The following is a 12,348-nucleotide window of genomic DNA, read 5'->3' as shown; positions in this document are numbered from 1 at the left end:
GATTCTATTCCTTGCTAACTGTGTCATCTTAATCAAGCTTTTTAACTTCTCCAAGCCTCAATTTCTTCATCTATAAAATGGGGATAACTGTAAATACTTTATACTGTCTTCGTGAGGAGTAAAAGAGATAACCAATACAAAATACAGAACGTTGCATACAATAGTCAATAAATAGGGTTTATTATTATTATATTGATTATCATTATTATTATTTCTATGACAAGGTCCTAATGCCTAAATTCTGGCAAGAATGGAAAAAATTTCAAATATTCAGGCAGCTCCTTTCTTGAGAGATGGGCCACAGGTTTCTTCACGCACTAGGCTGGTTGATCAGTGCTCTAAGTCACCACTTGGCTTCCTGCCTGAACTTTTAATCTTGTCCCCATCTCAATTTAAAGAGGGTGAGAAAGCAGAGACATCAATCGTTTCCTTGTCAAGGACAACAGCCCCTTCCTTCTTCCTTAGTTCTCTCCTGGGGCCCCATCCACCCGGTGCCAAGGGAGGGGGCTGCTGCTGCATACAAATCACCACGTGGTGGGGGAGGCTTTGTGCTCCTTGGGAGCCAGGAGCAATTTCACTGTCTCTCTGTAAGGCTGTGGTGAGTCCAGTCTTCCCACTGCTCCTGGGGTTAAGCACCCCACCGTGTTCCACAGTCGCCCTGGATAGAGATGTAACCATGAAGATGGCAGTTACCCAAGGTACTGGGACACAGACTTTATTGATTTGTTCTTCTAATGCATTAGGAGGAAACAGGAAACCTTAGGAAGGTCACAAGCGACAATTGTGCATTGACTGGCACAGACATTTATTTCATTCAGGAAAGCGCGACTCAAGTGGCCTTGCTATCAGAAAGGAAAGGAGACCATAGATGAACGACTTAAAAATAAAAACAATAAGTGTGGGCTGGATCAGTAGGAATCAGAAAGGACTGAAGCATCTAATGTTCAAGCTCAAACTTGAGGGAGAGTCCTTGTTCAGTTACTGGCAGGGCCAGGTGCTCAATCAATGTTGCAAAACAATTGGATGAAGGAATAAACCAGGACAGAGTGATCTCCTTAAGTCTTTGCTCTATTGATTCTCTAGGCAGCTCTATAGCATTCTCTCATCTGATTCTGTGGTTACATTCCCTTCTTTCCGTCTTAGCTTCATGATCTTTAAAGCTGAGCACGTCAGAGAGCTCTGTATGCTTTCTCACTGCTCTCCTCAGCTCCATCCCTTTCATGCTCCTCCTTGGAACCATTGATCATTGAAAAATCACAACACGTTTGAAGGTGTCCTAGCCTTCCTGTACCCCCTTTCCCTCCAGACTTGTGTCCTGAACGTTTGGGGGCTGCTTCCCACAAATCTAGGCTAGGCTTGTCTTCCCTGATGATTACAAGAGGTGAGATCTTCCTTCGAAGGTTCTGGTTATTTCAACTTTATCAACCAATTCTTGTTTTCTGGTGAGCAATTACTCCAGAATGTCAGCTCCCATGTTAGTCCTCTAGCCTTTAAGAAATGTAATCTATGAAACCAAACTTGTTCAAACGTTTGGCCTTTAATCATTTCAGGGGATTCTGGATAGGATGCTAAGGTCCCTTCTAACTCCATATGTGTATGATTAAAGCCAAAGCATTAGTCTAGGGCTCAGTGGAATATTTCCATCTTTCTAGAAACATTTCCGTATTGATTATTAGAAAATGAAATATTATAGAGCACTGAGAAGAGATTGGCCTTTGAACTATACTTTTGTTCAACCCATAAAGTGGGCTCTGTATGGACAGTTTGTCTCTAATCCTGGTTTGAACAGCCATACAAAACACCATTTGGGCAGTAGAAGAAGCAACAGAGAAGTGATATCTCCCACAGAAGACATAATGCTGGAGTTTACTCATAAGCAATGTGGAGATCGAGTAAGGACAGCCCAGCCTTCTGGGGAGCTCAGATTCTAGTACAGGGACATTGCTTGTCCCAACTCTGCCTGTCACTCTCTCTGTGACTTAGGCACAAGACATAAATTTTGTGGCCACAGTAGCCTCATGGTTAAAAGGGATTTGTAATCAACTAATTTGGGATTGCTCTGAAGATTAAATGAGACAGTGGATTCTAAATAGCCTAGCACAGAGTAACTGCTCAATTAACAGGTGTTTGGTTTTTTCCTGAGGGTCCACAAGATATCCAGCCATTGGAATGTAGTTTGAGTCTTAGGGTAAAACAGCTAACATGTATGAATCACTAAGCCATGTGCCAGGTAATGTGCTAAGCAATTTGATAGTAATATTTTATTTATCAAGATACAAATATAATACTCATTTTTCAGATAAGGAAAGTAAGGCTCAGCAGGGTTGAATAACTTTGCTTACGTTATACAGAAAATCGCTGGTAAAACCAAGATTCACATCTTGGACTTTCTCACTCCAGAGCCCATTCTCTCAACCGCTTTGTTGTCAGGGCATTTTCAAAGGAGAAATCAGTGGCACGACTTTAATAAGCTAAAAAATCAGTGAACTGTAGAGTCCCTGGGGAAATAGGGGTTGGGGAGTAGAGGTGGAAATGCACTAAAATAATAGATTCCAGTATTGATCTAGTGAGCAGGGCTGAGGAGAAGGAGATTAGTAGGATTTGTAAAGTTGTTATTAGTATTTGCCAAAGATGTTTGCCATCTCCAATGTTCTTCTTGGGAATGCTGCCTTTTGAATATCTCTCTGGAAAACAAGATCATGGAAAACATCTTTCTTTCTCTCCTTCCCCCTGAAATGCTTATTAAATCTTTTCAGCACTGGGTACCATGTTAGGCACCAAGAGTACAGAGATATGGAATGCGGGGCAAGATTTTATATTTGATATGTTTGAATTATTGGTGCAACAAATTGGATCTGGAGAGAAAATCTGGGGCAAGATTTGGATGAGTTTTGCATCTACATTGAGGAATCTTGACTTTGGCAACATTCTTACACATGGGATTATTTAGGGGGGGAGTGCTGTAAGCACTGCAATTTCAAAAACTCACTTTGGACCAGTGATGATGCTAAAGTTTGTCACTTGGTGATGCCAAGAGGTTTGTAGATATGAAGAGATGAATACCCTAGACCTGCAGGTGAAAAATTATGTATCATGTGCATGAGTTTGTTTTCTGAGGAGAGCGTCTGTAGCTTTATTTTCAAAGAGTCAGGGGCACAAAATGATTAAGATCAAATACCATTAGAGTTGTCTCAGAAGGAAGAAAAGTTAGAGGAAAATATGTGAAGGTTGGTAAAGAATACAGTCAAGAGATGAGGATGAGCTGAGGCAGTGGCCCTGGGTATGGAACTGGCAGGTATAAAGGCTATTTAGGAGCAAGGAATGATAACTGGAATTGATGATCAATTGGATGTAGAAGGTGAGATCGGAAAGATGAAGCTTCACTATCTCTTGATTTTGTAGCCTAGGAGATGGGTTATTTCACCAAGAAATGGAAGAGAAACTATAAGCTTGGAGAGTAGGTAATAAATTTAGTATCGGTATTGATGTTGATTGCTCCTTGGAATGTGATTACAGTATTGCTATTTTCTCTATGAAGCTTAGAACATGTATCAGGAAGTGTAATTTAGCTCACTGATGTACCAGGCATATGAGGGAGAACATGCTGATTTGAGATGTGTACTTCAAACAAAAAAATATTGTTTTCAATAAAGCTTGGATATATACCTAAAATTGAGGGGCATGACTCCATCTCCCCTTTCCAGCCCTCCCACCCCTGCATAGTCTCAGAGATAAAGGTGGTAATTCACAATGACTTAGGATATGTTTATACAATGCCATACAATGCCAGATGTTTAGATAAATTCTTAAGAATTGGCATAATCCAGATCACTTCCAAACTGAGAATAGGAATAACACAGCTATTGCCTGAATTTCCCCTTTCTATAAAGATATTTGGCCTTGTGTAGATATAGTTAAAGTCATATAAATTCCCTGGCTATAGAAAGGGTGAAACCTTAAGGAGACAATTTTGAGCAAATCTTGGGTGCCAGTATGCTATCCCTTTGTAAGAATTAACTAGTTAACAACATTCTTATGGTATCAACCCTATGAGGTAGATTTTATTATCCTTGTGTCATAAATGAGGAAAATGAGAGCAAGAAACTAAGAAACTTGCCCAAGTTTGTCAAAGGAGGGAGTGGCAGAACTCTTCCAAACCTCACTCCATACATTATCTGACCACATCTGGACCTCTGGCCCATGAATCCTGTTCTTTTCAATGTCCCCATTGCCTTTATGCCTTCCTTTCACTCTGCACTCAGCTTAGATTCCAGAATCTGCAGCTATCATCATCCTCTTGCAAACCCTCAACTCCTAGCCCCTCACTCCTTCCATCATTCTCAACTAGCAAAAGTCAACCTTTGAACCCAACCCTGCCTACTTCATTCCTATCCCAGAGTCACTGATGGTGGACTGGAGAAAAACACTCAACCGTGCTGACTGGTCTCACCTCAAATTTGTGACTACAAATCTCAAGAGGGCGCTCTACCTTGCTTGGCAACCTTGCTATATTTGTGTAGTCCATCTGCTCTTTCATTATTCAAGACAACCATGGTCAAGTCTTCTCATTTTTCGGATTTCCTACCCTGCTCCTTCCTCTTACTTTCCAATGAAGACGTTGCTTCTTATCCAGCTGAAAAAATAGTCTGTACCCTTAGTGCCCTGGAGCTCACCCCCCTTCCTTCTGTGGGATTTTAGTCCTGCAGTTGTCTTCCCTCTTGTCCCTATCATCATTTTCTCCCTCTACTGATCATCACAATCAGCAGACAAACATGCTCTACTATTCCCCATCTTAACAGAAGAAGAACTCACCCTTGACCCACATTCCCTCCCTGCTCTTACCATATGTTTTTCCTCTCTTTTAAAGCAAAACTCTTGGAAAGAATTGTCCATCTACACTTTCTCTCTCCACTTTCTCACCTCAAATTCTCTTTTTGACCTGTGCTAATCAGGCTTTGGTTCCCACTCCTTCAAAAACAATTTTTAAAAACCACACTTATCAATGTCACCAACAAACGATACATTGTCAATCCGACAATGAATTCTCAGTACTAAATTTAAACTCTTTGGAGCTCTGACAAAGTTGCTCACTTCTTCCTTCTTCAAATACTCTTCTCTTGGCTTCTGGGATAGTGTGCTCTGGATCTCCTTTTCGTTCACTGGTCAGCATTTCTTAGTATTTTTGCTGACTTCTCCATCCTGCTCTACCCAAAGAGTCGGTGTGGTTCTCTGTTATCTCCTCTTCTCCACATGCTTTTACTTCTGGAGGATCTCATACAATCTGATAACTCCTAAATTTTGATCTCTTGTCCTAACCTCTTCCATGAGATATGAGATATCAAACTGCCTATCAAATACCTAGTGTTTATTATGTATATTATACTTAACATCACCAAAATAGAACTCTTGATTCTCTCTTTTCCCCTCAAAATAATTCTCATCCTTTTAAGCCTTTTTCAAAACCAAGAGGTCCTTCTTGATTTCTCTTTTCCTCTCATTTTCTACACCCAACCCATCAGCAAATTTTGCTGGCTTTACCTTAGTCTCATCATTTCCTTCCATCGCCACAAACACTTCTAGTCTAAGCCTGGACTACAAGAGCCTACAAATTGATCTCATTCCTTCTACCCTTCCCTCTTCCCTCTACCCAGGCCTGTTCTCTACTCAGCAGCCAGCATTCTTTTTAAAATGAGTTGTGTTCTGTCCTCCTAAAACTACTTCAATTCCTTTCCACGTTACTGAGAATAGAATTCAGACTACTTAATGGCCTACCAGCTGTTACCTGATCTAGACTCTGTTTACCTTTCTGATCTTGTTTTCTACCACTTTTGCCATTGATCAATTGTGCTATTTCTACACTGGCTTTCTGGCTTTCCTTTAACACACCAAATTTATGACTGCCTCAGGGCCTTTGCACTCCTTAATCTCTGTACCCAGAATACTCTCAGCCCAGATATTTGTAGAACTCCTTAGAAGTATAGAACATCTTAAAAGCATAGAGCATCAGAGTTAGAAAAGTCTTAGAGATCTTTAAAACCCATCCCTGCATTTTACATCTGAGAAAAATGAAGCCCAAAAAGGTTGAGACTTGTTCAGATCCGTACAGTAAGTGACCAAGTTGAGACCTCCATCCCTCTTGACCAATTCTCTTTCCTTTAAATTTCATTAGACAAGCTAATTACTCTGTGTATGGCATTCTTATTGTTTTGGATTCAAATGAACTGTGATTAGTTTTAAACTGCAACACAATTTGTCTATCTGAATTCTTTGACTTCTGAATTCTTTTGACATATTGTTTCCTGGGGCAGTGGGCTCCAGTGGGTGAAGTAGGGTAGAGAAAAGAGGATGAGAACACAACGGAGATAATTTTTAATTACATAGAAGTATTTGGCTTTTCCCTGTGAAAACAAAGTGCCTCATCCAGGTGTTACTTCAAGTCTCCTGTAACTTACAGAGTAAGTAACTTACAGAGACCAATGTACAGATGAGAAAACTGGCTGTGTATCTCCCGTGTATATTACTCACATCAGAGTGACTTTTCTAAAATATAGAACTGGCTGCTTCTTTCCTCTTCTTAAAATCTTTCCATGGTCTCATTTGTCCTCAGGATAAATTTCAGTCTCTGTAACCAGGCTCCCCAGCCCTTCACAGGCCGTGCTGTTATCATCAACCTCATCTCCATCACTTCCTTTCATAGATCCACTGCTGTCACCCAGTGGTTCTCAATGCTTCAGCCACACGTGTGTCATGCGCATTGTCTTTCATCTCTCAGGCCTTTGCCCATGTGATTCTGCTTTGAGGGACCTTACATACCTGTTCTTTGTAACAGGAAGCAGGTGCTGCCTCTTTTGTGCATCCTGTGAGACATTTCTCAGGCAGTGCCATGTGCTTCCTCAGGATCTTGAACATCTTGTGTGTGTCCCTATTAGAGGGTTTATCAGTACACAAAGGGGTTTTGTTTGTTTTTGCTCTTCTCACCACCTTGCTCGATCATGAGCTTTTGATGGGCAAGAGTTGGGTCTTATTCTTTTTGGTCTCTGCAGAACCTGGTTCAGGACCAGGCACGTGATCGTAACCGAGAATGTGTTGGATGAATGAATGAACAAGTGAATGTGACTAGCATGCTGGCAGGGAGTGAGAATAGCCTCCCCAAAGAATATTTTAATGGATTCTCATCTGCCACCACCTTGACCACGCCTCTTTCAATCCCACTTATATTTCACAGACTTTACAGTAATCTCTCCCCAGGGTTAAAGAGACCAATTACTCTTTCAAGGCTCCTTCTGGCAGGCACTGCCCCTGACTCTAAAGGGCCCCTCGAGCCATCTATGAGGTCTCAAATGTGAACACAGACGATGGGATTTCACATTCATTTGTTTATTACAGTGCACTCACTTCTAGCAGTATGCAAGATGATTTTTAGGTAGTCTGTGGATTTTTTAAATAGATATGAATTTATTTATATATGATTTAGAAAGAACCCTTTTTCCATTCATGATAGCAAATTAGACTGTTTAAAACATAATTTATTTAGGTTTAAAAAGTGAATCGAGTTAAAGAGAAATATTAAGTTTATATAATACAGATATATAGCAAAAAAAAAAAGTGGTGCCTGAATGACTAATGTATTTCATTCACTTAAGCATTCATTCAGGTATTCATTCATCAAATGTTTACGGCACATCACATGCCAGCCCTAGGCTGTGTAAGGGGGATATATATAGATGATTAGTAGTTTCCGTCTTGGTCCCTGTCCTTTAAATTTTAGATACTCTCCCTGTGTACTCTGCACACCTCTCTACTGGATGCTGAGAATAATTTGTTAACACCCACACTGATGTGGGGTGACCAGACTGGGTGGGAATGGAAAAAGGAAAATACATACACATATACATGTAAATATATTCATATATGTGTGCACATGTGAGTATGGGCTGGGCTTATTGTTTGGCTTCTAATCAATAGACTATGTCTGGGGCTATGTGCACACCATACATCGCACACAACCACCCAAATGCTAGGACTGGAAAGCCAGACTGCATGGGAAAATAACTTGCCAGGAGTGGAGTTGTAAGAGAGACAGTGAGCAATGGAAGAGAGTAGAAACTGGCGTCAGATCAGAATTCAACTCTCAGCTTTGCCACTTACTGCAAGACTTTGGGCAAGCTCTTCACCTCTCTGAGGTTCAGATTTCCTCTGTAAAATGAGAGGATTGGACTGGATCAGTGACAGAAAGTACGCTTTACTTATTACCCGTAACTTACTGGAGGGTTTTGGTGAGAAGGCTTCTGAGGAAAGATGCTGGTCGAGTTGGCAAATGTGCTTGTATGATTACTTATGTCTAGCGTGGATGTGGAAGGGGGAACTGAATGAATGATTAGCTATGTCTGACACGAGCATGAGGGGGCAGAATGGCAACAATTTGCCACACCGCACTTAGAGTTTTTGAGCTGGATTACCTTGAAGAGAACTTCACAATCAGACATTCTATGGTTCTGCAAAAGTCAACTCCATATTTTCTTAACAGTGAGAAGTGAGTAAGCATGGGAAAGATGGTGGAGGTGGTGATGGTGGGAATGGTGGGAAACAGCTCCAATTTATCTCCATAGAACTTGTGGTAGGCAGCCTCTAAGATGACTCCCAATCATCCCCACCTCCTGGTATAGTCATTGCCTCGTGTAATTCCCTCCCCTTGAGTTGGATTGGATTTTTTTTGCTTCTAACAAATAAATGCAGCAGGAGTGATGTGATGTCGTTCTGAGATTAAGTTATAAAAAGACTGTGGCTTCTTCCTTGGATTCATTTTCTCTCTGTCTCTCTGAGGGAGACAGGCTGCCATGTTGTGAGCCACTCAAAGGAGAGGTCCATGTGGCAAGGAACTGATGTCTCCAGCCAACACCAAAGAGGACTTGAGCCTGCCAACAGCCCTGTGACTGAATTTGGAAATGGACACTCCTTAAGATGAGCCTTGAGATGATTGTAACTTCAACAGCACCCTGAATTTAGCATCCTGGGAGAACTTCCAGCAAAGATGCCTGGATAAGCTGAACACAGATTCTTGACCCACAGAAACAGTGAGATAAAAAATGTTATTTTAACCTGCTAAATTTTGCAGTAATATATTATGCAACAATAGACAACTAATGCAGAACTCTAAGTCTGGCAATCACTATGGTGAGTCTTGACAAGTAACAGGCAGCTCTGTGTTCCATACTTTATTTCATAAGAATTACCATGGGCTCAGATTTTTATATGGCCACAAAAACATCCTCTGCACACACAGGCACTTGGGGACCAGGGTCACACCTTATCCTGAGCTCCAAACTTGTATTCAAGCTTCTTACTGAATATCACCAAAAGGATTTTTCACTGCCACCCCCCACAGAACATCTCTGAGATTCTCCCTGGTCCCGTTCTTCTACTGTTCCCTGTTTTATGTTCAGGCTCTAAACTTTGGAATCATCAGCGCTTCTCCCCTTGCCCTCATTCACTGTATCTTATCTATAGAATCCTTGTGACTGCCACTGTCTGAATTCACTCCTGGGATCTCACGTTTGATTAGGACAAGAGCCTTCTTACTATCCCCTTGCTTGCCCCCAGACTTCCTCGTGTGCTGCAATCATTATAATGCCTTTTATTGCTGAATGTTGAATACTTAATGTTGAAAAGAGTATGTAAAATAAAACTATCCCTTATCCTATCATCATAAAGTCTGATTTAATTTTTGTACACTCTTCCAGTCTCTATGTGCAAAAATCGATTTCATTTTTACATGTATAAGAATTTCAGTGTGTTAGAATAATAATCTGTAAACAATTTTTGTGTTTTACTTTAAGTAATTCATTAAATAATAAGCATTTTACCAATTTGCTACATTGTCTTTGAAATGTTTGCTCCTAATGGTACATACTATGCCATGGAGGAGATATACTCTAAGATGTTTAACTATTTCTCTATTGGACATTCAGGTCATTTCTAATAGTTGTTGTTATAAGTAACATCGGATTAATCTTTCTGGGTAAAATCGCTTGCTTCTCTTCAATTAATTCTCTATAGTAAGTTTTCAGGGAGACAATTCCTGGGTCAGCTATTCTGAAGACCTGTTGGTACAGGAGAGATGTCCCTGATTGCTTTCTGAGAAGGCTGAACCTAGGTGACAAGAGTTTAAAATATCCTTTTTACTAAAAAAATTTTTTTTTGATATAGTAACACACTTTAAAAAAAGTCCCTATGGTGGGTGACTCATTTGAGAGCATCAGAAAGTTCACATAGTAATAGGAATAAATGAGAGGGTCTAGGAAGAAAGGGGAAATACGAGAATTTAAAGTCCAAGATATTAAGACTGGAACATTTTTCTCTTCTATTCTAATAAGCAAGCAAACGGACAATCCCCACCATCTGTTTATGGACCTCTAGGAATGTAGGGGCCTACTAATTTCCATACCAACTTTGTCAACTTTTGTCCCGCTATTAACACTGTGCCCCTGCCTGGAGAGTGAGAAGTCTGCTGGGCATGGAGTCCACAGCCTTCTACTTCTAGAGCATACTCTGGGTACCTGGGATGTCAGCATACCCTGCCACTAGGGCCCTGGACCAGATGTTCACTATCACAAATAACAGTAAATTTGCTTTTTCTTCCTAAAGCTTCCTCCTTCCCCTCTTTTTCTTTTTACACTTGTTTCTCTTCCTCCTTCTTTTTCTTCTTCTTCCTCTTCCTTTTAATATCGAGCTTTACACATTGATGTAGCATTAGTACAGAAGTCAAGAGTAAGGCGTGTGGAATCATTCTGCCTGGGCTCACAGCTCAGCCCTTAGACACTCAAGCAATGTGAACATAAACACGATTACCTGTCTGTTCCTCGGTTTCCTCATCTGCAAAATGGGGTACTGTTAATACTTCCTCATGGAGCTATTAAGGTGATCCAATAAGTCAACATATACATAACAATTAGCCAGCCACTATGACCAAATGTTTCAGACTATTTCCTTAGAATAGATTCTCAGAAGCAGAATTACTGAGACACAGAAGAGGACCTCTTATTCTCCTTCTGTGTAGAATTTCCCCAAAATTCTTGCACTGATTTCCACTGGGTAGAGGTGCTATTTTCAAGACCTCCACCTCCCTGAGGGCTGAAGATGAAGGCGTGGAGGATACGTGACTCATTGTGGCCATGATGCTGCCTCAGCACTGAGCAGCCAGACTTGCATCTGAGGAAAATGCAGCCCGACGCCCCGACATGAGGAAATGGGTGACGCAGGAGTGTCAGGCAACAAGCTGATACTGGAGAGAAGTCAAGGAGAAATATGATTGCCTCAGGATAAGGACTGCTCTTGTCAGGAAAATTCCTAGGAACATGAAGAGAGACGTGCTTAAACGGTTCCGTGAGTCATATCCAGGAATTTGTACAACAAAAGGGCAATCACACCATGGCCAAGCGGGGCTCCTGACTGAGAGCTTTTATGGAAGGACCAAGGAGGGCTGGAGAGCACAGAGCAGACCAACTCATTACCTCCCTGGTGATTCCTGACCCACATTCACAGGCCCTGTTGCCTTTCTTCTTCTTCTTCTATGAAGGACATTAATAGTTCAGCTCTTTTCAGTAGACAGAGAGGTTTTGGGTATCTGAGGAGCTTAAGAATGACTGACAGAGAGGTCTGCAAGGAACTCCATGCAGGCTGACAAGATCTGACTTCCCAAAATAACTTACTCACCAGTTCCTTGTTGCCAGTAATTTAGCAGCAGTTGGGGTGTTTCCATGGTCGCCTCGAAATTCAGGCCACTGGCTGATGCTATTGTTACTGATGAGGAAAGCAAGATGAAGCTGTGATAATGATTACGACAATAATGAAAAGAAAGAGGAACTAATGTTGACTGAGTACACCAGTGCTGGGTGCTTTCAAATGCTTTATCTCAGTTAATTCTCACGACACCCCGCTAGAGTTGGATATAATTATTCCCATTGTACAGATGTGCCTCAAGGGGTTAAATATCTTGCCCGTGGTCTCACAGCTGCTAAGTGCCCACTGGGGGTTTAAAATTCCTGTCCTCACGTCAAATCCTGGGCTCTTTTCTCTACATTACATGCATTAGATGAAAACATCAAGTCGTGCATGCACATACTACTTATCTTGGAAAAAGACCCCTAGGCAACCATTCCAAAGGGTGCTGGACTTTTTGTAAGTACAACACTAACTTTGCTGACTGCCCTGTACTCTGCATCTTCTGTTATAACAAAACCAACGGAACATGTTATTTCTGCCAGGGCTTTAGAATACAATCTGGTTCCGGATTTGTGATAACAATCTTGAGATCTGGGCACTAAAACAGCCTGGTCACAAAGGGTTAGA

Source organism: Equus quagga, chromosome 1 (assembly GCF_021613505.1).
Source record: "Equus quagga isolate Etosha38 chromosome 1, UCLA_HA_Equagga_1.0, whole genome shotgun sequence".
Classification (NCBI taxonomy): Eukaryota; Metazoa; Chordata; class Mammalia; order Perissodactyla; family Equidae; genus Equus; species Equus quagga.
The sequence above is the reverse complement of the archived record's forward strand: the minus strand, read 5'-3'. Positions refer to the sequence as shown.